Here is a 27,562-nt window from a genome sequence, read left to right as displayed (position 1 = left end):
TCATCAGCGTTGGAGGATAAGACTCCACAAGAGGTATGGACTGCTAAGAAACCCTCTCTTTCACATCTGAGGGTATTTCGATGTGATGCATATGTACATGTTCTAAAGGAGAAAAGAACCAAGTTGGATAGTAAATTTGAAAAGTGCATCTTTATTGGGTATAAGGATGGTTTAAAGGGTTATAAGCTTTGGAACCCAGTAACAAGGAAGGTTGTGTACAACTGAGATGTGGTGTTCAGAGAGGTGAAAGATGTTATTAAACATGAAGTCCAACCAAAGGAACTTGAGAAGATAGAGTTTGAGCTTAAGGAGGAAGAATCAGACTCTACAGCGGAGGAGGAATCAGAAGATGAAGAGCAACAAACTTCAGGTGTGAGAAGATCAGTTCGAGAAAGAAGACAACCAGAAAGGTATAGTCCATCTACGTTCTATTCAAATTTTTCTTTATCTATTATTGATGACGATCCGATAACTGTGAAGGAGGCAATAGATTCATAGGATGAAAAACTCTGGAAAGAGTCCATGGTTGATGAAATGACATCTTTGCACAAAAATGAGGCTTGGGATCTGGTGGAGTTGCCATCTGGAAGGAAACCCATTGGCAGCAAATGGGTGTTCAAGAAGAAGACAAATGCAGAAGGAAAGGTGGAGAAATACAAAGCTCGGTTGGTAGCAAAAGGTTATTCCCAGGTGTCGGGAATTGATTTTAGTGATATTTTTCTCCTGTTGCCAAGGTAGCTTCTATTAGATTAATTTTATCTATTATTGCTGCTTTTTATTTTGAGGTAGAACAGGTGGATGTTAAGATAACATTTCTTCACAGGGATCTGGAAGAGGAGATCTACATGAAGCAACCCGAAGGCTTTACAGTGAAGGGTAAGAAAGATCTAGTATGAAAGTTAAAGAAGTCTTTGTATGGGTTAAAGAAGTCACCAAGGATGTGGTATCAAAAATTTGATACATTTATACAGGGACTTGGCTTCACCTAAAGCAAAGAAGATCACTGTGTGTATTTTAAATTAATTGGTGGCCGTGTTATCTATCTAGTCTTGTATGTGGATGATATGTTGTTGGTTGGAAATGACAAAGAAATTATCTAGTATTTGAAGACCCAATTGTCCTCCAAATTCGACATGAAAGATCTTGGTGCTGCAAACTATATTTTGGACATGGAAATTAAAAGCAATCGAGTAAAAAGGAAGTATGTCGAGACAATATTGCAGAGGTTTAATATGCAGGATAGTAAATCGGTGAAGGTTCCTATTCCTGTAGGTGTAAAGTTACCTACTGAACAATGTCCCAAGACACAAGAAGAGGAAGAGGACATATACCGTGTTCCATATGCAAGTGCAGTTAGTAGCCTGATGTATGCAATGGTATGTACTAGACCAGACATTGCACATGCAGTGGAGTATTGAGCAGGTTTATGTCAAAACCAATGAAGGAGCACTGGACAACAGTGAAGCGGGTTTTTAGGTATTTGTGTGGCACTACTGAATATGGTTTCTGCTACCAAGGAAGACCAAGATTGGATAGAGTGTTGGATATTCGTGGCTTTCTTGATGCAGACTGGGTTGGATATCTGGATCAGAGAAGATTTACAAGTGGGTATGTGTTTAACCTATTTGGAGGTGTAGTCAGTTGGATGAGTAAGAAACAATCTGTAGTGGCACTATCAACTATAGAGGTAGAATACATGGTAGCCACTCATGTAAGCAAGGAAGCAATTTGATTGCAGAGATTGTGTTCAAGTATGGGGTTAGTACAGGGAGCTATAAGGATAGAATGTGATGGCCAAAGTGCAATTTTCTTGGAAAAGAACCCTGCTTATCATTCAAAGACAAAGAATATTGATGTTTAGTATCACTTTGTAAGGGATATGATAGAAGAAAAAAGGGTGTTGCTCATAAAGGTTGACACTTTCAAGAATACTGAAGATGCATTGACAAAATCTGTGAGCTTTGAGAAGTTTTCTTGATGTAGAGAAACAATGGGCATTGCAGGGCTGGATAAATGACTGAGCTCTCTTGTGTCCCCCTATGGAAAGAAAACAACAAGTGGGAGAATGGTGGGTTGTGTTATATTCGTTGCACTGATTACGCAGCGGGGGCGGCAGCCCCCCCCTATCCATGGGGTTTGAGGGGGTCAGGTAGCCCCCCTCTATGGGGTCTGGGGTAGCACCCTGGGGAAATTGTTTTTGGACCCTATATTAGGTTGGTCAAACCTACCTATGGTTTTGTGCATGGTTTTTGCACATGGTTTTGGATGCGATGGTTTCTGTCCATGGTTTTTGGACGCGATGGTTTTCAGTCCATGGTATTGGATGCTTGGGCATGTATAAATATGTATTGTAACATTGAAAGGAACATAATGAAAAATCAAGTTGGTAGTCCTGATTTTGGGATCCACGGGAAAATCTCTATGTATATGTGTTTTATGTGTTATTTTCTCACATTACTTATTTTCTATGTTTTAGAATTCGTATGCAGGTAATTTATGTATGGGGTTAAAACCTACACTTATCAGGATATACAATCATATTCAAACCTTGCATCTGTTGATATTGATCAAGTGGATATGGTCAATGAAGATTATTCTCCTTTGCCTTGGTTAGAGCCACTTTCATTCCCTATTCCTTTCAATTATACATTTCCAACTAATGAAAGTATCATGGAGGTTATGACTTCGGATGAAATGCCATGGAATGATCACCATTATTGTTCATCATTTCTACCTAGCCCTGACAAAATTGAGAATGATTTTTCAAATATGTTTTTTCCTAATATAGTAAATAGTCCTCAATCACCCATTTCAGTATTTAAATTTGAATTTGAAAGGAATTTAGGGAATGTATCTACGACCATCACCATTGACATCTCGGTTGAAACCGGGACTGTTGAAAATATTCACATAGGTGCCTCATGCTCAATCAAATAAATTTGAACATATAAGGCCCTGTTTCAAGAATTCCATGGCATTTTTTCCTAGTCCTATGAGGAAATTCCAGGAATTGACCCAAACATTGTAATACATGAAATTAAGACTTACCTAGATGCCAAGCTTGTCAAACAACAATTACGTCTGATGCATCCACGAAAAGTTGTTGCGACTAAAGCTAAGGTCGAGAAATATCTCAAAGAAGGTTTCATATACCCAGTCACCTTAACTGATTGGGTATCTAATATCATGCCTGTTAACAAGAAATAGAGAACCATTAGAGTATGCATCGATTATAGGGATATCAATAAGGATTTTCCAAAAGACAATTATCCTACTCTTTATATCAATCAAATCATTGATGAATGTGATGGGAATGAAATATTCTCATTTATGGATGGATTTTTTGGCTACAATCAAATCAACATACTCCTAGCTGATCAACATAAAACCGCATTCATTTGCCCATGGGGGAATTTTTCCTATCAGGAACTCCCATTTCGTTTGAAGAAAGCAAGTGCAACTTTTCAACGAGCTATGTCTTATGAATTTCACGATATCAAGCATATTATGCAACCTTAATTGGACGAGTTTCCAACTCATTCACTAAAACGGGAAGACCATCCAATGCATTTGAGAGTGATTTTCATCAGATATCATAATTACAATATTCACTTGAATCCACATAAGTGTGTTTTCTATGTGCAATATGGTCAATTGTTGGGATTTCTCATGTCAAAGGAAGGCATTCATGTCAATCCATTGAAGTTTGAGGCTATCTTGAATCTGCCTCCTCCTTCCAATCTATGCCAACTCCAAAGTTTGCAAGGGAAGGCAAACTTTCTGCATTGATTTATCGAGAACTATGCTAAATTGACTAAAGGTTTTACTCAAATTTTGAAAAAGGGAATCTCATTTATCTGGGATGAAGTGGCTAAAAAATCCTTTGATGCACTTAAATATGCGTTTACCCATACATCATTGTTGCATCCTCCCAATTATCATCGAGATTACTTTTTATACTTAGAAGTGTTTGATGCCACCATTTGTATGGTCCTACTTCAGGAAGATGAGTTGAACAAAGAGCATGTGATATATAAATTAAGTCATAATTTGACCAAAAATGAAGAAAAATATGCACATGTGGAGAAATTGGCCTTGGCAACTATTCAAGTTGTCCAAAATTTCTGTCACTACATTTTATTGCGCAAAACTACTTTAATTTCTAATTACAACCCCATGGTTTATATTCTAACTAGAAAATTGTTGGAGGCCAAGTATTCCAAATGTATAGTCATCCTACATGAATTCCATTTGGAATTCATTAAATCTAAATCTAAGAAATGTTTAATATTTGTTGAGTTATTATGTGACCTTCCCTGTACTTAAACTGAAAACATGGCATAATATTCTCTTTCAGATGAATCTCTCTTTCTAATTAGTAATTTAGATACATGGTATAGAGATATCATCATTTATCTCCAAACCTAGACATTTCAACCAGAACTGAGTCGAATTGATCATCGCCAAATCTGGTATCAATCCAAACAATACAATATTGTTGATGATACAGTATATTGTCGTGGTGCCGATTCTATTTTTGGACACTATTTAACTCATGGAGAAGCCAAAAAGGCATTAAAATATTGCCATTCTAGAGCTTTTGGCAGTCATATGTCAAGGTTTTCCACTACTCAAAAGATCCCATGCACAGGGTATTTCTGGCATTCTATGTTTAAAGCTTGTATACCTATGATCCACAAATTCCATAATTATCAAATTTATGATCGAAAAATTCATGCACATCCAACTCCTCTTCACCCAATCATTGTTGTTGGTCCTTTCACTAAATGGGGCATTGACTCTCTTACATGTAACCCTCACTCAATCGAGGGGCATGCATACATTATCCTTGTGATAGACTATTTTACAAAATGGGCCAAGGCGATGTCTACATATAAGGATGACAATGAAACAACATCCATTTTCATGTTCAATCATGTAATTGTGCAATTCAGAGTACCACAAGATATCGTCGCGGACCATGGTAGCCGTTTTTAAAACTGTATGATGACCGATCTTACAACCAAGCTAAACCTACATCATGATAGTTCTAACCCATATTACTTGAATGCAAATGGCCAAGTGGAAGTCGTTCACAAGGTTTTAACCACCATGATTAAATGGATAATTGGGACTTGTACACGAGAATGGAATCTAATGTTACATCCAGCCTTGTGGGTATACCACACTACAACAAAAACGTCAACTTTTTTTACTCCTTTCCAACTTGTCTATGACATGGAAGAATTTCTACTGATTGAATATGAGATACCAAATTTTAAATTGACAATTGAATTATTACCAACTACTTTTGCTGAAGAGGAACACTTTTTGTACTTAGCACGTCTCAACAAGACTCGTTGTGATGCTGCATTAGCTAGTGAGGCCCAAAAGAAACAAGTTAAAGCGCAATATGATTAGAATGTTAAACCTTGTTCGTATGCAGAGGGTGATTAAGTCTTGGTCTATGATCAAGAGCACAATAAGCTAGGTCCTCGTAAATTCAAGCCTATGTGACATGGCCCTTATATTGTAAAACATGCACAGGAAAAAGGGGCCTATGAACTGGTGGATTATGATGAAATTCCTTTGGGAAAGCCCATAAATGGTCTTTACATAAAGAGATATTATGCTTAAGATTTTTTAGTGATACATTTGTATATTACTATAACAAAATTTATGTGTGACATTATTTAGCAATTTTTTCTATCTTTCACTACTTCTCTTGCTTATCTTGTGTTACACTTGATTTGTAGATGTCAACTTTCCCTCACACTTACATTGTCTTCGCTGATGGTGCTAGTTGTAGTACTCAGAATTTGTCTTCCATGCCATGGGTCATCTATTCGCCCACAAACGAGTTATTCATGGGATATGCCTCAGTCGAACAACAAACAATATTGAGGAAAAGAACACCATTACATTTTGCATTCGTCGATTGATCATTAGGTGAGATTCAGAACTCGTGGTATTACATTTGAATCCTTTTTATCCAGTTAGAAGTGCTTCCATGTTAAGGATGCAGTCCTCAAACTAGTCACTAAGTATGATGATGATCATGGTAGCATACAATAGAACATGTTACTCATCGTATCAAACGGCTAATAGGATCGGGAACTCCTGCAGTATGCCTCTAGTAGCGGAGAAGAAAATCATCTATAGCGGCATCTGGAATATCCAGAGTCAACCTCCCAAGGTTGCACTCTATCTTGGTTAGTGTCTCTACCACTTCCAGGTTTTGTACTATATGAGCAAATGATTTCTCACCACGCTGATCATACCTATGTAATCTAGTTGGTCTCACAGGTGCCACATATGCATGATCATTTCGGATAATTAGTTGGACTTTAAAAATAACAAAAAAAATGAAGTATTAGAATCAACCAAAATGTGAAGTTTATTACATAGGAAAATGACCTCCTCATCATCTCAGAGGAGAAGAGCAAGATGTCTAAAGGATAGACCAAGTTCACAGACCCATTTGTCAAGCTAACGCTATCTAGGAACTAGTAACTTGCTTTATAAAGCTTCCTAGCAAGGCATAGGGTGCGTTAGTGCCTAGGGTAACTCTGTTTGTTACCCTGGGAAGGGTGTTAGTCAAACTAAATGAGTTTCTATAGGTCAAAAGAACAAGTTGTCCAAGAAATATCTCGAGATTCTCTCCTATGTTAGTTCACAAAAGTAGGGAAACATCAAACTCGCCTTGTTTGGAGGAATTACTAATTCCTAATAGAGTCTACAAATGAGAAAGAGCACAAAAGCATGGAAACATCTCTTCTTTTGCCCAAAGGAACTCATGAGGGATTTGGAAAGGCTTATCCTCTCATGCTATATATGTGAGGCTAGGGCCATTGTGAAAAAGGTCGAAACATTTGAAGGGATTGCCTATTTGACTGTCGAGGCTGGTCTCTAACTAAGGCATTGCAAGAGGTTAGGAAGGGGGAGAGAGAGAGAGGATCTAGAGGAGTAAGGGAAGGCTGATACAACTGATGGTTGTAATCACCCTTTTCTACATTAATGTAGAACTGCAATTGTGTTGTCCACTCTGCAACGTTGGTAGTGTAATTTGTTTACATATTTATGCAATGTCATTATTATGAATGGCTTAGATACATGTAATTAGATATATTTGTATGTTAGTGCATTGATTATCAAAGTTACATGTTGTGATATTATTCCTTGTCTTATCTATGTGCAGGTTTTGTTCTGGAGCTAGCTGAGGGGTCTTCCACCTCGCTACTTTTCACTCTCCAACAATACCAAACCAAGACTTGAGGTAATAAGTCCTTCTTCCTGCTTTGATTCTCATTTGTTTAACATAGATATGCATGAATCTGTGTGACAATTGCAGCTAATCTGACAGTCTTCCAAGGATCCTGGGAAGATCCTTAAGGGTTTCTACATCACCAAACACCCATGCATTAATCCCTATAGAAGAATTTGTGACTCCACTGGGACTACACTTAGTTCCCTGTTTTCTCCCAGAAAGTTCCCAGATCACTCTTTCTTCCAGGCCTTCCTGTAGTTTATAATCCCCTTTCTAACCACTCAGGACTATACAACATCCTTCTCTCAGTGTTCAGCCCTAGATCTGATCCCCACAACCTTCTTTTTTAGCCTTTTTCCTCACTAACATTGTTTTCTAGTGTAAACAATGCTTTATAAAGCACTATGGCTTCACCTAGAGTGCATTAGAGTAGCCAGTAACTCTCTGTACCCTCTGTTACAGAGCATTAGCCATCCATTTCCTGATAAATAGACTGCTCTGTGACCTCAGGGGTTGGGAAATCTACTTGTAGACTGATCAAGGATCTACAGTTGTGCTTATTTGATTGACATGTCTCCTGAATTTTTTTTGTAATAAAATAACTTTACTTCTTAAAGTTGTTTTTTCATAAAAGAAAAAATACAAAATTTTTACTGTTTTCTGCTTAGTTGGTTAGATCTGCATTTATTTGGTTTCAAAAGTTGTTAGTGAGCATTGTAGTTCTATCGGTTGTGCTTGTGTTTTACTGAACTAGATGCATGGTATATATATTGACGTATGAATGACTCTTCCTTTGTAGAAGCAACTTATTCATCGAAAGTGAAATCTACAAGAATTGTTTTTGCATGATTTGAGTTAAAGTCTCACATAGCTTCATACGTCAACACCCACATCGAAGACTTTAACAAAATACCTTTAAAATTTACCTAATAAAATAAATTAGCAACTCTTTTTTGAGTAAACACACATTAGTTCAAGTTAGGATCTTGGGTTAAGCAGTTGTGAGTTAACTGCCCAAGATCATACACCAAAACTAGTGTCATTAACAAGGGAAATCCTTCTGCGCTCATACTATTCAGGACCACTCCAATAAACATGGAGCTAAATATGAGACAACATAGAACTGTAAATGAAGGTAGCCCGCCTTCACTTACATCTCCTTTGGGTATTCTATGTATCAGGAATCCCTTCGGCGATATTGAAGCTGATTTGAGGACTTAGGTATCCTGCCCACACAGCATATTATTTGTGACTATGTCCCCCCTGGTAGTGTTTGTGATGTGAGGTAACCAAAGTGGCCATACTTTTAGGGATGAACACAAGTTCACTGGGGCAGGATTCCCTGGTACCTAAAACAAATGAACCTACTGTGTCTTCAGTTTTTGGGAGGGTTCTTGTCTTCACGAGAGTACTTGGACCCTTAATTTGAGGTTCGGGTGAAGCTTAAGAGTAATCATAACTATACATTTTGCCAACTCTCGCTTTTATCCATTGTGATACTGGGTTTCATCTCCAGCAAATGGTGGTTATCAGATAGGGTCATACCCTCTACTTGTTGATTGATTTCTTTAGTGTAGATTTTATTTTTTAAGTGCCAAATTGTTATCACCGAGACTTTAATAAATATCACTGTAAAATCTATTTATAAAATTTATCGGCCACCGTGGCCACATACGACCCTCATTATCAATCTAGATGGCTATTAGGTCTTCCCCCACTCATTGTGGAGGATTCATCAAGCCCCAGTGAATTGGATTACCCGCCTTCAGGAAATTAGTCTCCAAGATCTAACATTGAATCAGTTTGGACATCCCACAATTCAAGCTTACCGGAAGATTTCTTTACTGAAGGTTTCATTCCTCCATACAATCCTCCGATCATGAATCCATTGGGACCACTCTTGATTCTGGTTGCATTTGTACCTCCTATGTCTTCTGTTGGACCTACACCTCCCATCCCATCGACAACTAATGGGTTGTGGGCTTTTGTTGACACTTTTGGTGCACCAACACCTCCCCAGTCGACAGTGAGTACCACACCTTTGATGGAAAACCCTTCTATTCCACTTGTCCAAGGTTCAAACCCTATCATGACACCCAACGAGAGTGGAACCCAGTACATACAGATTTCCGCCCCTTTTGTGTTAGCTCCCAGACCTTCGAAAAGTGCTACATATAACACTCCTTATAACGTTGCATATAGCACAGTTAGCATTGGTCCCTTCAACGACCCCTTTGGTTGGAATCCATTGTTTAGTTCCAACCCCTAGGTTCAAATGCCAGGGGGAACTTTTCCCAATATGCACATACCGGCTGGGAACATTACAGTTCCCCCTCCATTTACAGGACAATAGGGATAGCCATTGATTCACATGAATCCTCCTTATGTCATTCAAGGACCTATAGTCAATTACGTGGCAAGCGGGATCCCTCAACAAGGTCCCGCTCAATCCATATGGGCACCCCACTCTCAACCTCAAATGAGTCAAGGGGGCATTCCTTATCCTGGGGGAACTTACATCCCCCAGTCTAACAATCCCTATGGACAACCACAATACATGACTGTACCCCAAGGAAATTACTATTCCACACATCCTGTGTATAATATTGGGAACAACATGATGGGAGGACCGCAAGGATCCTCAAGTCATGTGTCATCGTCTTGGTCTGATTTGGGGGCATCAAACACCTTGGCTTTTTTGGCAATGCTTGATATCCCTGACTTGTACAAATTCACCAATGACCCCATCTATCACAACATACTTTTGTCTCCAATCCCGCACAAAATTCCTGCAAACATCCTGAAGTTCGAAGGGAAACAAGGGGAGGATCCAGGTACACACATCACTACCTATCATTTATGGTGCGTTTCTAACTCCATGGTGGGTGATAGTATTTGGCTATGGCTCTTTCCCTGCACCTTACTGGCAATGCAGCCAAGTGGTACATTGAGTTACCATGCAAGTCAGTCAATACCTTTGGCTCTTTAGCGATGGAATTCTTAAATCACTTTCAATTACCCATCTACTATGAAACTGTGATGAAATGCCTTACTTCTTTACGCCAGGACACCGCCACCCACATCTCTTATCACATTCATGAATGGATACGTAGGCAAAGGCTAGTCAAATCTCCCCTCCCAGACTATCTATTAGCAAATTGGTTATGCAAATCGCTTCTCCCTCAAATCACTAAAGATGTCGCCTTAGGTGGTGCAGTCATGGAAGACCAATCCATTCATCATGCCCAGCACTTAGATTTGATATATTCACAGTCTGGCACATTATACGACGTCATTCCCAATGCCCTTAGAAACTCCAATGCTCTCGCTACTCAGCAAGTTGGTGCGCACACCGATGGTATTTTCAGTGCTACCTCCGGGGCTGTTGTAAAACAACTTAGCGGTCACATTGCCTAGTTGTCAGTTGACCCATCTACCAAATCAACTACCCTTCCTACCGCTGCGATAAACTCTATGCAGTCTACACAAAAACCCGGTGGTAAGAACAAGAAGAACAAGAAAAAGATCGCTCCTTCTAAAGAGTAGTCAACCAAGTAGTACAACCCAAAGCAGAAAGTTGTTGCACCTGTTGACGATGGAAAGGAAAAATTTGTCAAGTTCCCTTGCAAAATCTATGCGAAAGACCATATGAAGCATCATTGTCCACGTCTCGATGAATGCACAGATTTCCTTGCAAAAAAGGACACTAGTCAGACCCTTGCGGTCCTCAACAACCCTTTCCCTACTTAGCAGTAGTAGCACCTTATTTCAAACTAACCCCAACCTCCGTAAGGGGGTAACAACGGTTCGCATCATCGTTCAACTAGTGAAGGACCATCTACCATTTACAACATTGAAATGATAGATCTTAAAACAAGAGCCAAAACTTATGGCACTCCTGTTACACAACATTTTGTCACTGTCCCTATACTCCTCATTGCATGATCTTGGAGGACCTCTACAGTGAACCCTACATTCCTTCCCTTCATGAAGAAACTCCCATTGTGTCCCTCTTCATGAGCAGAACAATTCCCTTTTGCATCATTTCCCAAAAATATTCTAATTTTCCCAGTTTACAAGACTGATTCTAATGACCTGTGTCCTCCTCACGCTAATATGTAGGGATTACAACTATCCCTAGCACCAAATGGAGCAACTGAGCCTTTTTCCAGTCACACCGGTCCTTGTTTGGAAAGTTCTTTAAATAAGGAGCTGAAGCTTCCAGCTCTAGAAGCTTCATAACAGAAGTCTGGTAAATGGTTAGGCCAAATGGAGTCTAGGAGGCTAGTTTGGGCTCCTTTCCCCTATTAGGATGGAACTACCTCAAGAGATAAGACCTTCTCCCATGAGAAGAGGAACTATCTCCCTTCCATCCATGCTATATAAACCTCCCTCTTTCCCAAGCACAAGATAGTTCTGATTAGGCTCTAGTTGAAGTTTTGATTTTGGAGTAATCAACAAGTTATTCATAGTTGTAGCTCTCTAGTTGTGTGTGAGGGAGAAGTGTGAATTTGGTTTAGTGTGAAGACTAAAGGGAAGAGCCTTAAAAATACCATTGTTGAGGTCATCATGGAATGCTAACAAAAGTGTGTGGGAACCCAAATTTGTCGAAGGAGAATAACAACGTCAAGACAACGGTTGTAATCTCTTCTTGATTTAATATATATGCAACTATCGATTCGTTTCCTACATAATATGTCATTTCACATGTTTATGGCATAATGTTTCTTGGCTTGTTAAGTAGGTTGAATATAATTTGTCTATTATCACGGTTGTTGTTTGCTATTGTTTACTTGTTTCAGGTGCTCGAAGAAGGAAACGGGAGATAGCATAGATCACATTGCTTATCTTGTTTTTGGTAGAATCATTGCTTCATTAGTTTGAAGGAGATTCTCTTTTTATGTTTTTCATTTGCTTGAGAATCTATTGTCTCGAAAACTTTTTCATTGAAGTGTTTTATGAGAAATTCACTTTGTCATTTCATGAAAATTACATAACTCTGGTTGCTGTATCGATATGTTATGTTAGTTAGTACCATCGAATACTAAGAGTTGCATTTGCATTTGAAAAAGAAAAATAATTCTCTTTACTTTTGAATATACTATTTGAAGTGCACTTACTAGAAAAAAATAGGAATTGGAATGAGTTTTTCATTAGTTTATTTTTTCAAAAAGTGTAGTGAAAAATCATTTTTGCTTTCGGTTTCTTGGTTGTTTGCATTTGATTATGTTTTCTACCCTCTCTAGTGTAGACAATTCATCGAATTGAAAGGGTCTTGTCTCATTTAGCTGCATTTAGGAATTTTTGAGTCACGCTGCTAAGGCCTAAAAACTGAGACATAATCCAAGATAAACTATAAAATGAACTCAATTAACCTAAGGCACATTTGAAACCTAACGATCACATCTAGAAGGTCTAGGCTAGAGACGTGTTGTAGCATCTTTAAACCTAAAAATTGTCATTAGCTTTAGCACTAGACAACGTTAGTATGAACTTATGTTCCCCGTACCATTGAGTATATAAAGGGAGACCCCACTAGGCTACAATCCTTTATCCATAGGAAGCCGATTCTTTTGTCTTGTAAACATGATACACTGAACACAACATTCGGTGAGATTTCATGCCTGTACTTCTCAGTTCACTAGGAGGTATTCTCGAGTTCACGGTTTCCTAGTAATCCTTTTTACCTAGATCATCTGAAGTAGTCATTTGATATTTTTGACTCATTAAACTTAAAATATAATTCGAGCATTTGTCCTTTGGAGCGCATTTCCAATCAAAAGTGATAGAGTCATCTTTGCTTCTTTCTCACCTCTTAAAACATGAAAGAGAACTAGTTCATTTATGCGTCTTAAAAAAAATGTTGCCCATGATCTTATAACATCCTATTAGTCTTTTCTAGACCAAATCATGAGTATTCCTTAAAGTACATTTTAAAGCCTTGAAATTTATCTCTCTTTTCTTGTTAACTAAGACGAGGTCATCGTGGTTGAACCATTTGGTTCACCTAGTTCCTCTTCCTCTCCTCTATCTGAAAGATTATTTGAGGAGCATTTTCTTAAATAACCAGAGTCACTTGAGGACCAAGGCATTGAATTTGGAATCGTTCTGAGCATTCAACCTTTATCATCTCATCCTCCACTTACTTCAAATACTGGGTCACCTTCTGATATTGGCCCAGAATCTCCGGTCAATCCCGTCCAGACTCCTGAGAGTTTGCTGGCTATTGAAGGTCAGCTTGGAGTAGTTATATATCCTCTGAATCCTTTGTTTGAACCTGTTGTGATATCACCACAGCGTTCGTACAATCCATACGATTAGTCGGGTGTTCCTTTGGAATTATCCCCTCGTACATCTTCGATCATTCGTCGTTGCTTGTTTCCACCTATGGAACCCAAAGGTGAAGCTCCAGTTACCTCTCTAGATCAATCAAAAGTTTCTACTCCACATGTTGTTAAAGAGGAAGAGCATCAATTTCCTCCTAAAGTTTTCCCCTACACAGGGAGCATCCCCATCAGTGTGTATCAGGATTTGCCACCTAATTATGTGACTTTAGCACAGTTGGTCTCAATTACACCTAGTGCTTCATCACTTTATCACAACCCTATTTGGGCGTCTGGCACTATGCCTACCACAGGTCCATTCATTCAGAACCCGACCTCCCAACAACTAGTAATTTCTACAGTTACTTCAACCTGGTGCAACCCACCGTTCTAAACCCTCTTGTCTCGTCTGTCCAGTTCAATTGATAGTTTCGAGTGATGTTTTTGTCAGTTCTTCAGTCCCCCTAGTTAGTGCATGGGTTGTGCCACCACCTGGGGGGCAGAATCTAAATGTATCTATGGCGTCAAGTACAAATAATGTGAGTAGCTCACAGGCTCACATTGTTGGGATGTGTTATCACTTAGGTTTTCCCAAAAGTTGTAAGAAATGGAAGGATGCCGAGGTAACCACAAACCAATCTTTTAGATACAGAATCTAGCAAATCTATATCCAGAGAGGGTTCTCTCTTTATGATTTAGCTTTGTTTTTAAAGGTATTAGGCTAGTTATGAAGTTCAAGGGTTTTGTTTGAGTTTGGGGGGTGAGATTCAATAGAACAGAGAGGTAAGACAGAGTAGTTCAGTCCATTGGGCTAATGGAGTCAAAGAAGATGGATTTCTAGATTTGGTTTCTTAACAGAGGATGGCTTCACAGAGCAAGGTAGTTAAACAGGGAACAAATAAAAACTTGAAACAGATGGAATGGACTCAAAGTGGGTGAAGGGTAGTTAAGAATCCTTCAACCTATTTGAAGAGGGAAATTGGATGATTACTGATAAGGAGCAGTTAAGTATTCTTTAGCAAATAATCAACATGAAAGAGTTAGGAAACAAGAGAAATTAAGATTTCACTGCTTATCCTAATTCTGAAGAAAACATAGAGAAAAATAATGACTGAAAACAGAGTGCATTCAAGCATATTCTGAAATTAAATCTTATCTTTATCATTCAGATTGTGAAACAAAGATGATATAGTAAACTAAGAAAACTTTAAAAAACAAGATATAGAGGACTTATTGATCCAGTGGTTGATTCAAGCAATCTGTGACAAGTCCTTTGCTTCAATTCTTCATCCAGTAGGCCATGCAACAGTTGATTCCAACAGCTATTTATTCCAAATATTCAGTGTTACAGCAAATTTTAGGAATTCACCCTCAATACTCCAATGGAGGGGGTATTTATGCAACAAATTTGTACAACAAATATCTCATAACAGCTGTGGAGATAATATCTAGGATAACTAAAAAATAGTTTACAAAAATAGAAACAGCTAGTCTCTATAATAGAAAAAGATAACTGATGTTGTGCTGGAGGCAGGCCTTAGGATTCGGCTTACAGCTCTCTTCTTCAGTAACTCTACGTTGGCTGCCTGTCTTAGCTGATACTCTTTAATGTTGATCTTCTACTCTTTAATTCTAATATGCTAATCTTTAATTCTGATCTGCTACTCTTTAATTCTGATCTGATACTCTTTGACCTGCTTACCCTATTCATTGTTGTTTGGTAAAACAAAACTGCTAACGTGTCTTCTGATCATCTTTCCTCTAGCAATTTGTGTCTCTGAAGGTCCACTAGTTTGGGTAGAAAATCTCCTTGTATCTCTCTTTATTTCTCTCTTCTGCAAGCTTGGAAGTCCTTCGGTGTCAGTTTAAACTGTGCAAAGAGGAAGAAACTTTAAAATGGCAAGTTGGTTGAAGCTGCAATCTCGTTGCTGGAGTCTTTGTGGTCGAGTGCCAGTTGAAACTGGAGTAGATAGTTTTTTGCACGAGAACGTGATATGCAAAAAAATATAGCAAAAATGACAATTTGCCCTTTTATTTGACAAAATGAAGTTTTGGCGGGATTTTTTTGATTTGATGGGCGGATGACGTAAGCAGTACGGATGACATCAATGGGAGTATGGGGGCAAATGACATGGCGGGTGATGTCAGCAAAGGACAGTTGACATCAGTGGATGATGCCAGCTAAGGGCGATAAGTGGTTTTTCCCCGCACCGCTTTTGGGGCTGAGCGGTATTGAGCTGAGGGTGAGCGAGCACCATGGATGGGCAACGCGTGGCTTTGTACGGGCGGAAAACCACTGGACCCCCGCGAGTTAACGTTCGGTGGTTAGGGTGGTTGCGATATGGTTTTCAACTATTGGATGGTGGAGCAGGGATCGAACAGCGATGATCATCGGAGATGGCGGAGAGTTAAGCAGCGGGCCCAGTGTGTTTTTAAAAGATTTTAATGGCTTTTGGGCGTATTTCTATTGGTCAGAGCTTGGCTATTAATCAAACCAAATGGTTGATTAATCCCTTTATGCACGCAGTGGGGACGTTATTTAACGAATTTCCAATGAAATCGTTAATTTTTATTTAAACAGTGTGTATGGTCGTATTCGACCAGGGGCGAGAATATGTATAAAATGTCAGGTTTTTCATATATTTACATAATATGGGATGGGAAATGACTTTTATTTAGGATTTATATAATAAGTGTTAATCGTTAATATGACAAAATGTAATGAACCAACGCTAAGTTAAAATGTTTAGAAGTTTACATTTAAAACTTAGGCTGTAGTGGGAAAAAGGGATTTATGGGAAATTTTTTGCCATTTTCCTAAGTAAAATAGGGTTTTACTTAGGCATTTTATGAAATGGAAGGAGTGGATTTTTAGTGATATTAAGAACAAATTCTTAATATTTTAGGGGGGGAATTAGTAAATGATTAGGGAAAAGTATGAAGGGGAGTTAGTTATTCAGCCTTGCCTCACTTGAGCTGCATCAAGTATAATGTTCGCCATGCACTTGTGATAGAGATAAAGATTAACACATTTAGAGGCATAATCTACTACAAGTATCATTCTTCAACACCATCTACCTACCCTGCCTACTTTGGCCTAGCATTTTTTCTTCTTTCTTTGGGTGCACTTAGACTAGCAAACCCTTATCAACTTTTCTTTTCTTTGCATGGCAAGCCTACCTAAGTCTGCACTTATTACATCCAAGGGCTCAGATTGAACTGTTGAGCTCCTTTGCTTCTCTACCTATCTACTTATCTGCCAAGATTAAACAGTTTGGTCAGATTTTTATTCTCTATCTCTAAAACAGGAAATTCAAACATGAACTAGCCAAGATTAAGCTGTTTGGCCATTCATCAATTGTGGCATAATTTAACAAGCTGCACACAATGCTTTATTTACAAAAAATGAAAAAGTAGTGGCATTTTGGACTTGCACACTTTCCTGGTCTTTCTTTGTTTGGGGTTCATTTCTTCTCATTTTTTGACCATTTTATTCTTTTTACCCTTTGATTTTTCTTTTAGGGCATACCTTCTTTACATTTTTTACATTTTTTTATTTTTTTGATTTAAATCAAATGTTTTTAGAGTTTTTGGGGTGATTTTCATTGGTTAGCAGGGCAAGTTTGGTCAATGATTAATCAACCGGAGGTTGATTAACCCTTTATTTTCACAGTGGGAAAGCTATTAAAGGTTCCAAATGAACGATTAACCCCTTTATTTAAAATAGTAATATGGTCATAATCGACCGGGGGCGGGATATTTTAAAATACATGGGTTTTTGTTATATACATATAATACGAGGATTGGGAATAAGTATAGGGATTTATATAATAAACATGTTATTTGTTAATATGAAAGATGTAAAAAATAAAAAGCGCTAAGTTAAAATGTTTAAGAACTTAGGCTAAAGGGTCAAAAGAGTTTATACAAGAAATATGGCTAATTTCCTAAGTAAAACAGATTCTTACTTAGGCAGTTTATGAAATGAGATGGAGTGATTTTATATTAAGAACAAATTCTTAATATTTTGGGGGAAATTAGTAAGTGATTGGGGAGAAGGATCAAGGGGAGTTAGTTATGCCTCGCTTGAGCTACTCCAAGAGAAATACTTGCTATGGCACTTGTGATAGAGGTAAAATTAACACATTTTTCAGAGACAAAATCAATCACAAGTCTCATTCTGCAACAACAATCTACCTACCCAGCCTACTTAGCCTAACATTTTTTCTTCTTTGTTGGGTGCATTTAGACTAGAAAACCCTTATCTATCTTTGTTTTCTTTACATGGAAAGCCTACCTAAGTCTGCACGTATTTCTTCCAAGGGCTTAGATTAAATAGTTGAGCTCCTTTGCTTCTCTACCTATCTACTTATTTGCCAAGTTTAAACAGTTTGGATAGACTTTTATTCTCTATCTCTAAAACAGGAAATTCAAAACATGAACTAGCCAAAATTAATTTGTTTGGCCATTCATCAATTGTGGCAAAAGTTAACAAGCTACATACAATGCTTTATTTACAGAAAATGAAAAAGTAGTGGCATTTTGACTTGCACACTTTCTTGGTATTTTTTATTTGGGGTTCATTTCTTTTCATTTTTTCTTTTGACCATTTTATTTTTTTCACCCTTTGATTTTTCTTTTAGGATATACCCTCTTTACATTTTTTAATTTTTTGATTTTTTCATAATATGGAAACCTTTACACAGGGAAAGGATGAACATATTACAGAGCTCAACTAATCAATCATGAAATATGACACATATTACTATAGGAGTATAAAACTGGCTGCACATGGGGATGGCTTTCCCTAGTGGAAAGTCAAGAATAGTAGGTCAGATGGCCTTATGAATACCTTTTACTGTGCTCTGAAATCTTCCTTTGCTAAATGTAGAAACTGTACAATAGGATGTTGTGAAATGTATACACTACTGTTGAGCTGTTTCAAATAGTTGTACATTTGTTCTGGATATATTTTACTTGGATTATTTGTTTTTTGCCCCCAAGTCTTCTTCTGCAATCTCTGATAAACTGAAATGAGGCTAAACAAAAAATGATAAAGTTACTTCACTGCTTTCAAAATTTTCTGCACTTTCCTCCTCATTCTGATGGCTGCAATAAATGCGTTGATCCCTTTTTCAAGTTGCTGAAACTGAATTTCGTCATGTACATGTTAGAATCAGATTTTATCAAAAAACAGGATCAAAATAATGTTTCAGCATTTAACCATTTATTGGTCCTTCTTCTGTTTCTGTGCCATTCAGGCTCTTCGAAAAGTAAGTATTGTTTCCTTGCAATGCATGGATGAAAATTGGCCCTTTCCACAGGAAGTCAAACTTCCCATGTTTTCGTTTGTCTTCTCTCCTAGAATCCCACCTTAGAACTTAGTCTCCAAGATAGAAGTCTTCTTCTTTGGTTATTTTATCAAATATTTTCTTGAGTTTTTCTTGTAACAATTGGGATCTTTCGTACACTTCTTCTTTGGTCTGCTGCAAACGGATGGTCTGATTTATTCTCCTTTGAATTTTATTGGGTTCCACCCAAGCTTCTTGCAGTAATTTCATTACAGGAACTCCTAAAGATGAAGGAAACACAGCCTCCATGCCATAGACTAACTCATAAGGGCTAGTTCCAATAGATCTCTTTGTAGTAATTCTGTTTGCCCATAATGCATTTGTAAGTTTCTTGTGCCAGTTTTTCTTGTTCTCTTCCAACAATTTCTTAATAATATTAATCACGCTTTTATTGGAAGATTCAGCTAGACCATTACCTTGAGGGTAATAGGCTATGGAATGGCCTAAAGTGATATGGTATTTTTTATAGAAATTTATCATTTTCTTGGACTTGAAGGCAGCAGCATTATCGGTTATGATATTTTCAGGACAACCATATCTAGACAATATGTTGGTTTCTAAGAATCCAATAATCACTGTATCATTGGCTTGTCTAGAATGAATGGTTTCTATCCATTTGGTGAAATAGTCTGTGGCAGTAAGAATCCATTTATGTTGGCCAGAAGAGGGAGGGTGTATTTCTCCAATGAAGTCCAAACCCCATTGTTGAAAAGGATTTTTAGTGGAAATTGGTCTCAAGGGTAAGGGTAACAGTTTCCTTTTGCCTTAAAAAATTTGGCATTTGTGGCAAGCAGTGACAAACTTCTTTACATCAGCGAACAAGGTTGGCCAGTAAAATCCAGCCCTTAGGATTTTGTCTGCAGTTGATTTCCAGTAAAGGTGTCCACTGCAGTCCCCTGCATGAAATTATTTGAGAACTTTGTCAACTTCTTCTTTTATTAAATATTTCAATAGAATACCTTCATGATTTTTCCAAAAAATAACATTATGTAAAATACAAAAATTTTGAAGCTTTCATCTTTAAAAACCTTTTCTTTGTTCTGGATAACCCTGGAGGAGCCTGCATGTTTAATAATACATGAGTTATATCAGCATACCAAGGTGATTCTAAGAAGGCCTGACTGATTTGTGGAGTCGCCATCTCCTGTTCATTATCCAGTTCATTAATATCCAGGGCTTGAAAGTTTGTTTCAGTCATGAGTTTAGCCAATCCCTATCCTTTTATAAGCTTTGTAGGTTTTATTTCAATATCATACTCCAATATATTAGCTATCCATTTACCTCATTTGCCTTCAATTCCATCCTGAGTTGGGATGTCTTTGACAACAGGATTTGGTACATAAGCTACTACATGGGAGTACAATATGTTATACTCCTATAGTAATAGGTGTCATATTTCATGATTGACTGGTTGAGCTCTGTAATATGTTCATCCTTTCCTTGCTGTAAAGGTTTCCATATTATGAAAAAATCAAAAAATTAAAAAATGTAAAGAGGGTATACCCTAAAAGAAAAATAAAAGGGTGAAAAAAATAAAATGGTCAAAAGAAAAAATGAAAAGAAATGAACCCCAAATAAAAAAGACCAGGAAAGTGTGCAAGTCAAAATGCCACTACTTTTTCATTTTCTGTAAATAAAGCATTGTATGTAGCTTGTTAACTTTTGCCACAATTGATGAATGGCCAAATAACTTAATTTTGGCTAGTTCATGTTTTGAATTTCCTGTTCTAGAGATAGAGAATAAAAGTATGTCCAAACTGTTTAAACTTGGCAGATAAGTAGATAGGTAGAGAAGCAAAGGAGCTCAACTATTTAATCTGAGCCCTTGGAATAAATAAGTTCAAACTTAGGTAGGCTTGCCATGTAAAGAAAACAAAGATAGATAAGGGTTTGCTAGTCTAAATGCACCCAACAAAGAAAAAAATGTTAGGCTAAGTAGGCTGGGTAGGTAGATTGTTGTTGCAAAATGAGACTTGTGATTGATTTTGTCTCTAAAAAATGTGTTACGTTTACCTCTATCACAAGTGCCATGGCAACTATTTCTCTTGTAGCAGCTCAAGCGAGGCATGACTAATTCCCATTCATCCTTCTCCCCAATCACTTACTAATTGCCCCCAAAATATTAAGAATCTGTTCTTAATATAAAATCACTCCATCTCATTTCATAAACTGCCTAAGTAAAATTTGTTTTACTTAGGAAATTAGCCATATTTCTTGTATAAACTCTTTTGACCCTTTAGCCTAAGTTCTTAAACATTTTAACTTAGCGCTTTTTATTTTTTACATCTTTCATATTAAAAAATAACATGTTTATTATATAAATCCCTATACTTATTCCCAATCCCCGTATTATATGTATATAACAAAAACCCATGTATTTTAAAATATCCCGCCCCCAGTCGATTACGACCATATTACTGTTTTAAATAAAGGGGTTAATGGTTCATTTGGAACCTTTAATAGCCTTCCCACCATGCAAATAAAAGGTTAATCAACCTCCAGTTGATTAATAACTAACCAAACCTGCCCGCTAACCAATGAAAATCACCCCAAAACCTCTAAAAACATTTGATTTAAATACCGGTCCCGCGTGTTAGCCATCCACCATCTCCGCTAAGCGCCCACTATCCGATCGACGCCCTTGCATCCAACAACGGAGATTCATTTCGTGACCACCCCACCCACCGTACTTTAAGCTCCAGGGAAATGGTGGTATTTCCCCCATACCAAGGACGCATGGCGCTCTCCCGCGGTGTTCGCTGCCCCTCCGCCCAAAACTGCCCAAGCCTAAAGGCAGTGTGGGAAAAACCATTTACCGCCCTCCCATTGACCCATCTCTGACGTCACCTGCCACGCCATACATACTGTACCCTCACTGACATCATCCATCCTTTGAACCAAAATTCCCTGCCAAAATCATTTTTGTCCAATAAGGGGTAAAAAAGGTCATTTTTTATGTTTTCGCTGCAAAAACAGCGCTCTGGGCAGGCAATCTTTCGTGGTCGCGTTTCCAATGTTTCGACCGCCTTCGACTAGAAAGGCCATAGCGATCTCCACAGCTTGCTATTCAACCTGAACAGTACACTTTCTTCCTCGTTTAACACAGTTCGAGCTAGCGTCGAAGGACTCCCAACCTACAGAAGAAAGAAACAGAGATATACAGGGTTACTTGCTGCCCCAGCCAGCGGAAAGCTACAGAAACATGAATTTTCGAAAGAAAGGTGGTGAGGACACGTGTTACAGTCTTATTTTTGCCAGGACAGCAGTGAGGAGGGTTGGTTCAGCATTAAAGAAGATGATTAAAGTCAAAGAGTATCAGTGCAGAGTTAAAGACAAATCAAATCAACATTAAAGAGTGTCCAAGCCGACTAAGGAAAATAGATCAGAATTAATGCATTAGTTAAGACAGAGAGTTGGCACACATCTACTTCAGACAGCTGCAGGCCAAACCCTAAATGCCTGCCTCCAGCACAACATAAGTTAGTTGTTTCTACTTTGCTTGTAAACTACTTTAGGTTAAACGTAGATATTATATTAGAGATTTTATGAGATACCTGTTGTACATATTTTATTGTATAAATACCCCCTCCTTCAGAGTATTATGGGGTTGGGTGCTGTGTAGATTTCTTAGACTATGTTGTAATACTGAAACTTTGGAATAAAAAGTTGCTGGAATCAAACTGTTGTCTGGCCTACTAGATGTGGAATTGAAACTGAGGACTTGTTACAGAATTATTGAATCAATCCATGGACCAATAAGTATTCTCTACTTTGTGTTTTACAGTCTTCCTGTCTGTTATATCATCTATGTTTCATGATCTGAATAGTAAAGAAAAAGATTAATCTAGAATTTGCTTAGCTACACTCTGTTTTCAGTCTCTACTATTCTCTGTGTTTTCTTCAGAATTAGAATAAACAGTGAATTCTTAATTGCTCTTGTTTCCCCTGATTCTTTCATGTTGAGTATTTGCTAAGGAATTCTTAATTGCTCAATAGTAATCATCCATTTTCCCTCTGTCAATATGATGTAGGATTCTTAACTGCCCTTCACCCATTTGAGTCCATTCCATCTAATTCCAGCCTTTAAATTGTTCCATGTTTGAGTACCTTGTCTGTGATGCCATCCTCTGTCAGAAACCGAATCCAGGAAACCATCCTTCTTTTGACTCCATCATGCCCAATGGACTGAACTCTTCTGTTTTACCTCACCATTCTATTGAAACTCACCACCCAAACCCAAACTCAAAACAAAACCCTTGAAATTCATAACTAACCTAATACCATTAAAAACAAAGCTAAATCATAAAGAGAGAGCCCTCTCTGGATGCAGATTGGCTAGAATCTGTATCTAAAAGATTGGTCTGTGGTTACCTCAGTCGTATTCCCTTTCTTACAACTTTTGGGAACAACCTGAGTGATAACATCATTGGCGACTCCACTCGGGACCGAATAAATGTTTGTTACTATTGTTTACTGTATAAACTACTGATGGAGCTTGAAGTTAGTCAGGTTGCCTTTGAAACTGCTTTTGCTCTGCAATTGCAGAAGTAAATAAATGCTGCTTCATTTTATCTCCAGTCTAGTTTATGTTTTGAACAGTTGTTTCAAATACTTGATCAGTTCCTCTTTTCAATAAATCTCTAGGAAAGTTCAAAGTTCTCACATCTAAAACTTCCTAGAAGAGACTGTTAAAGTTGTATTGTTAAAACTACTTCAAGAAAAAACCAAAAATAGACGTAGAAATGGGCTTCAAAAACGGTTCATTATACCAGATCAAATCCTGATCCTAATCCCCCAGCTGTGTTTGAAAATCCTAGTCTGATTCCCAGGATCCTTAGAAGCCAAGAGACCTAAGAAAATTCTGCTAATTCACACCTTAAAAAAAATTTGCAAAACCCCATTCAATCTGAGCCTAGTTCTGGAAAAAACCTTTCTGTGTTCACTATAGCTTCTCCTAGTTTACCATCAGCACCTCAAACTACCCTTCCCACTCTTCCATCTTTAACATACATTCCTATTGTTATCCCTGCTCTTCCAGCTGTCACATTTATCTCTACAACCATGGCAAACTAATATACTCCTCTAAACTTACCTGCAAATCCAGAGGCTATGCCTCAAGACTATCAAAGTAAAATCACCTATTTTGACAGTACTGGCACTTACACAGCTCAACAGCATACTAAGAAAATGACAAATTATTTTGAAAACTATGAGATTGATGACAATGATGTCAGAATGAAAGTATTTGTACAAAGTTTAACTGGAGATGTTAAAACCTAGTTTAGAGCCCTTCTTGCAAACAATATCAATGACCCACAAGCTCTTTATTAGACCTTCCTAAATAGATGGGAAGAGAAAAAAGATCCTCTCCACATTTTATCAGAATATGAGAACCTAAGAAGAGGCACACAAGAAACTATCCAAGATTACTGTACCAGATTCAATAGTATCTACAATTCTATCCCTCAGAATCTCAGACCTCCTCCAGATTTAGCCTTGATTAAATTCTCTGATGCATTTGACACTGATATGGCATACCAACATAGGGAAATATCTCCTAGAAACCTAGAAGAAATGCAGAGCATAGCTGTTAGCGTTGAGGTCAATCTGATGTCCAAACGGTCCAGAGCCAGAGCTGAAAGGAGGATACCTTTCAAAGAAGAACCTTCTTCCATTGAGCAGAAATTAGATGCAATCATTAATGGAATGCACGGACTTGGAGATAGAGTGGAAACAATTGAGAGAAAATCCTCTTGGGATCGTCAACCAAACAACACTGTGAGAAATCCAAATTTCAGGAAGAATCAAAATCTTATCACTAGAAAGACAGGGCCTGACCAAAATATTAGGCCCCCATTTCAAGAAAATAATGCTAAAGCCTCAACATCTGATGAAACAACAGAAGACACTCAAATTAATCTAATGGGACTCAACAATGAACAATAAGTTTTCTTGACCCAAGAGGATCAAGAAGCTAACATTCTTGAACAATTCCAAACTCAGTCAGGTGAATCATTTGACTTTAGGGAGGGATATGATATAACCATTTATGAAGTCCACAAACAATACAATCTGAGGAGCAGAAGGATAGATGTCCCTGAAATCAGCAAACAGAAAGAAATCAAGCAGCCCAACAAAGGTAAGACCAATAATCCCCCTGTACATATTCTTTCTAAAACTGACCCTAATCCAAACAATCCAATTGTTGAAGACATATTGGACAATCAGCCACCTAATAGATAGTCTTTCACTACTATTCCTACTAAAGAAAAAGAAGAACAACCTCTAGAACATCATTTGGAAAACAGTTCAGCACATAATCCCCCTCCCGAAGAAGAGAAAAACGCAAAAAATTCAGCTATCCTAAATACCAAAATTCAGACCGAGAAACCTTTCAATCTTGAGACAGAAATAGGCAAACTAAAGATAGATGTTCCATTATCAAAATTAGCTAAACATGATGTCTACAGAAGTCAAATCAGCAGATCGCTCAAATTTTCTGTCAACGAGGAGTCAATGAACGTTTTTGGTGACCAGCCTGAACTGATATTTGGCCCTGAAGCAAATGAAAAAATAGCAGAATGACAAGTTCCTCCTTTTTATGTGGCTTTAAAAATACATGATAAGATACTACATAATGCCATGTTTGACTCTGGTGCTTCCCATAACTTAATGCCTAAATTTGTAATGGAGACTTGACCTTGACATCACCAGGCCATATAAAGACCTTTTCTCTTTTGATTCAAGTCAGGTCAAATGTTTGGGTTTAATCAAAGATTTATGTGTGTCACTAGTCCAATATCCTGCGAAAACCATCTTGATGGACATAGTAGTAGTTGATATTCCTCCAAAGTACGGTATGTTATTGTCCAGATCTTGAGGTGCAAAGCTCCAAGGATCTCTACATTTAGACATGTCTTACGCTACTATTTCAGTGTTTGGTCAACCAAAGAGACTATACAGGGAAACCTTAATGAAGTATGTAGTAAGTAGTCAAAAGAAACCTCAAAATTTCTCTATCTACTCAGTGCATTCAGACATGGATTCTTTTATCCTTTACAATGCTAAAATTGATCCCTCACATGAAAGGAAAATTCTAATAGCTGAAACAGAAGAAACAACAAATGAAAGGTCCAGTCCCCAAATTCAAGAAATTCCTGAAAATCATGAAAAAAACAGAAAAATCAGAAGAAATTGAGAAACCAGATCTCCCTGCTAAACAGATTCTTGAAACTTCAAATACTAATTATGAATAGGAAATCCTTTGGTACTTAGAGTTTGATGGTTCTGTGAACAAATCAGGAGTAGGGGCAGGGGTTTGGGTGCACAACCTTGAGAACAATCATGCTGAAGGTCATGCCTATAGGTTAAACTTTAGATGCACAAATAATATCGCTGAATATGAAACTCTGCTGCTAGGTCTTAAACTGCTGAAGAAATTGCAAGCAACTAGAGTGTCAGTCATGGGAGATTCTGATTTAATCAACCAACAGATAAAAGGGAACTTCTTGACAAATGATTCCAAATTGAGAGAATACAAAGGAATAGCCATAGAAATCCTTAACATGTTTTTGGAAACTCAGCTTGCCAAAATCCTGAGAAAATATAACTTGCAAGCTCATAGCCTAGCAATGTTTTCCAACACCTGTAAACTACCATTTGAACCAAATCATCAATTTACAGCAGAAATTAGACACAGGCTAGCCATACCAGATAATGTGAAGAACTGGCAAGTGTTTGAAAGTGAAAAACAGATCAACAATATTTTGACCTTAGAAGAGGAATTTTCAGGCACTAACGCAAGTGAAGACACAGTCAGTGAGTTTGATCCAGCCAATCAGATACGAACAAACATTTCAGCAGAAAACACGACTCAAATGCTTCATCCAACAATATTCACCAAAAAGGAAATTCAAGAGCTTGAAGAAACACATGATGGTGAAATTACTGAAGAAGAATCTGAAGTCATCCATTTGAAAGACAATCATTTACCCATAGGATTAACTCCTTTGGAAGATCTCTTTGATTTCAATGACATTCCAAAGAAACCTTAGATGGAACCTCCAAAAGCAGACATTGAAGACTATAACATAGGAACTGCAAAACATCCAAATATGATAAAATTGTCCAAAACTTTGCCCCCTGATCAAAAACCAAAGTATGTCGAGTTGATCAAAGAATTCCAGGATGTTTTTACCTGGAGCTATGAAGACCTGAAATCTTATGACACCTCTGTCATGCAACATACAATACCACTCAAGGAAAATCAGAAACAATTCAAATAGAAGCTCAAAAGAATCAACCATGTACTGCTGCCTTTAATAGAGAAAGAAATCAAAAGAATGGATGATGCAGGGATAATTGCCCCAATTAGATTTTCAGAGTGGATGTCTAATTTAGTGCCTACCAGGAAGAAAACAAGGGAAATTAGGTTATGTGTTGACTTAAGAAATTTAAATAAGGTCTCTTTGAAGGACAACTATCCTTTACCCAAGATGGATCACATTTTACAAAGGGTAGTAGGTGCTTCTAGGATTTCACTTTTGGATGGGTTTTCGAGTTTTAATCAAATTCTAGTTCATCCTAATGACCAAGAAAAAACTGCATTTACAACACCATGG

This window comes from Pinus tabuliformis, chromosome 8 (assembly GCF_031772625.1).
Source record: "Pinus tabuliformis cultivar Carrire ecotype Pingquan chromosome 8, CPIR1, whole genome shotgun sequence".
Classification (NCBI taxonomy): Eukaryota; Viridiplantae; Streptophyta; class Pinopsida; order Pinales; family Pinaceae; genus Pinus; species Pinus tabuliformis.
This window is presented reverse-complemented; position numbering follows the sequence as displayed.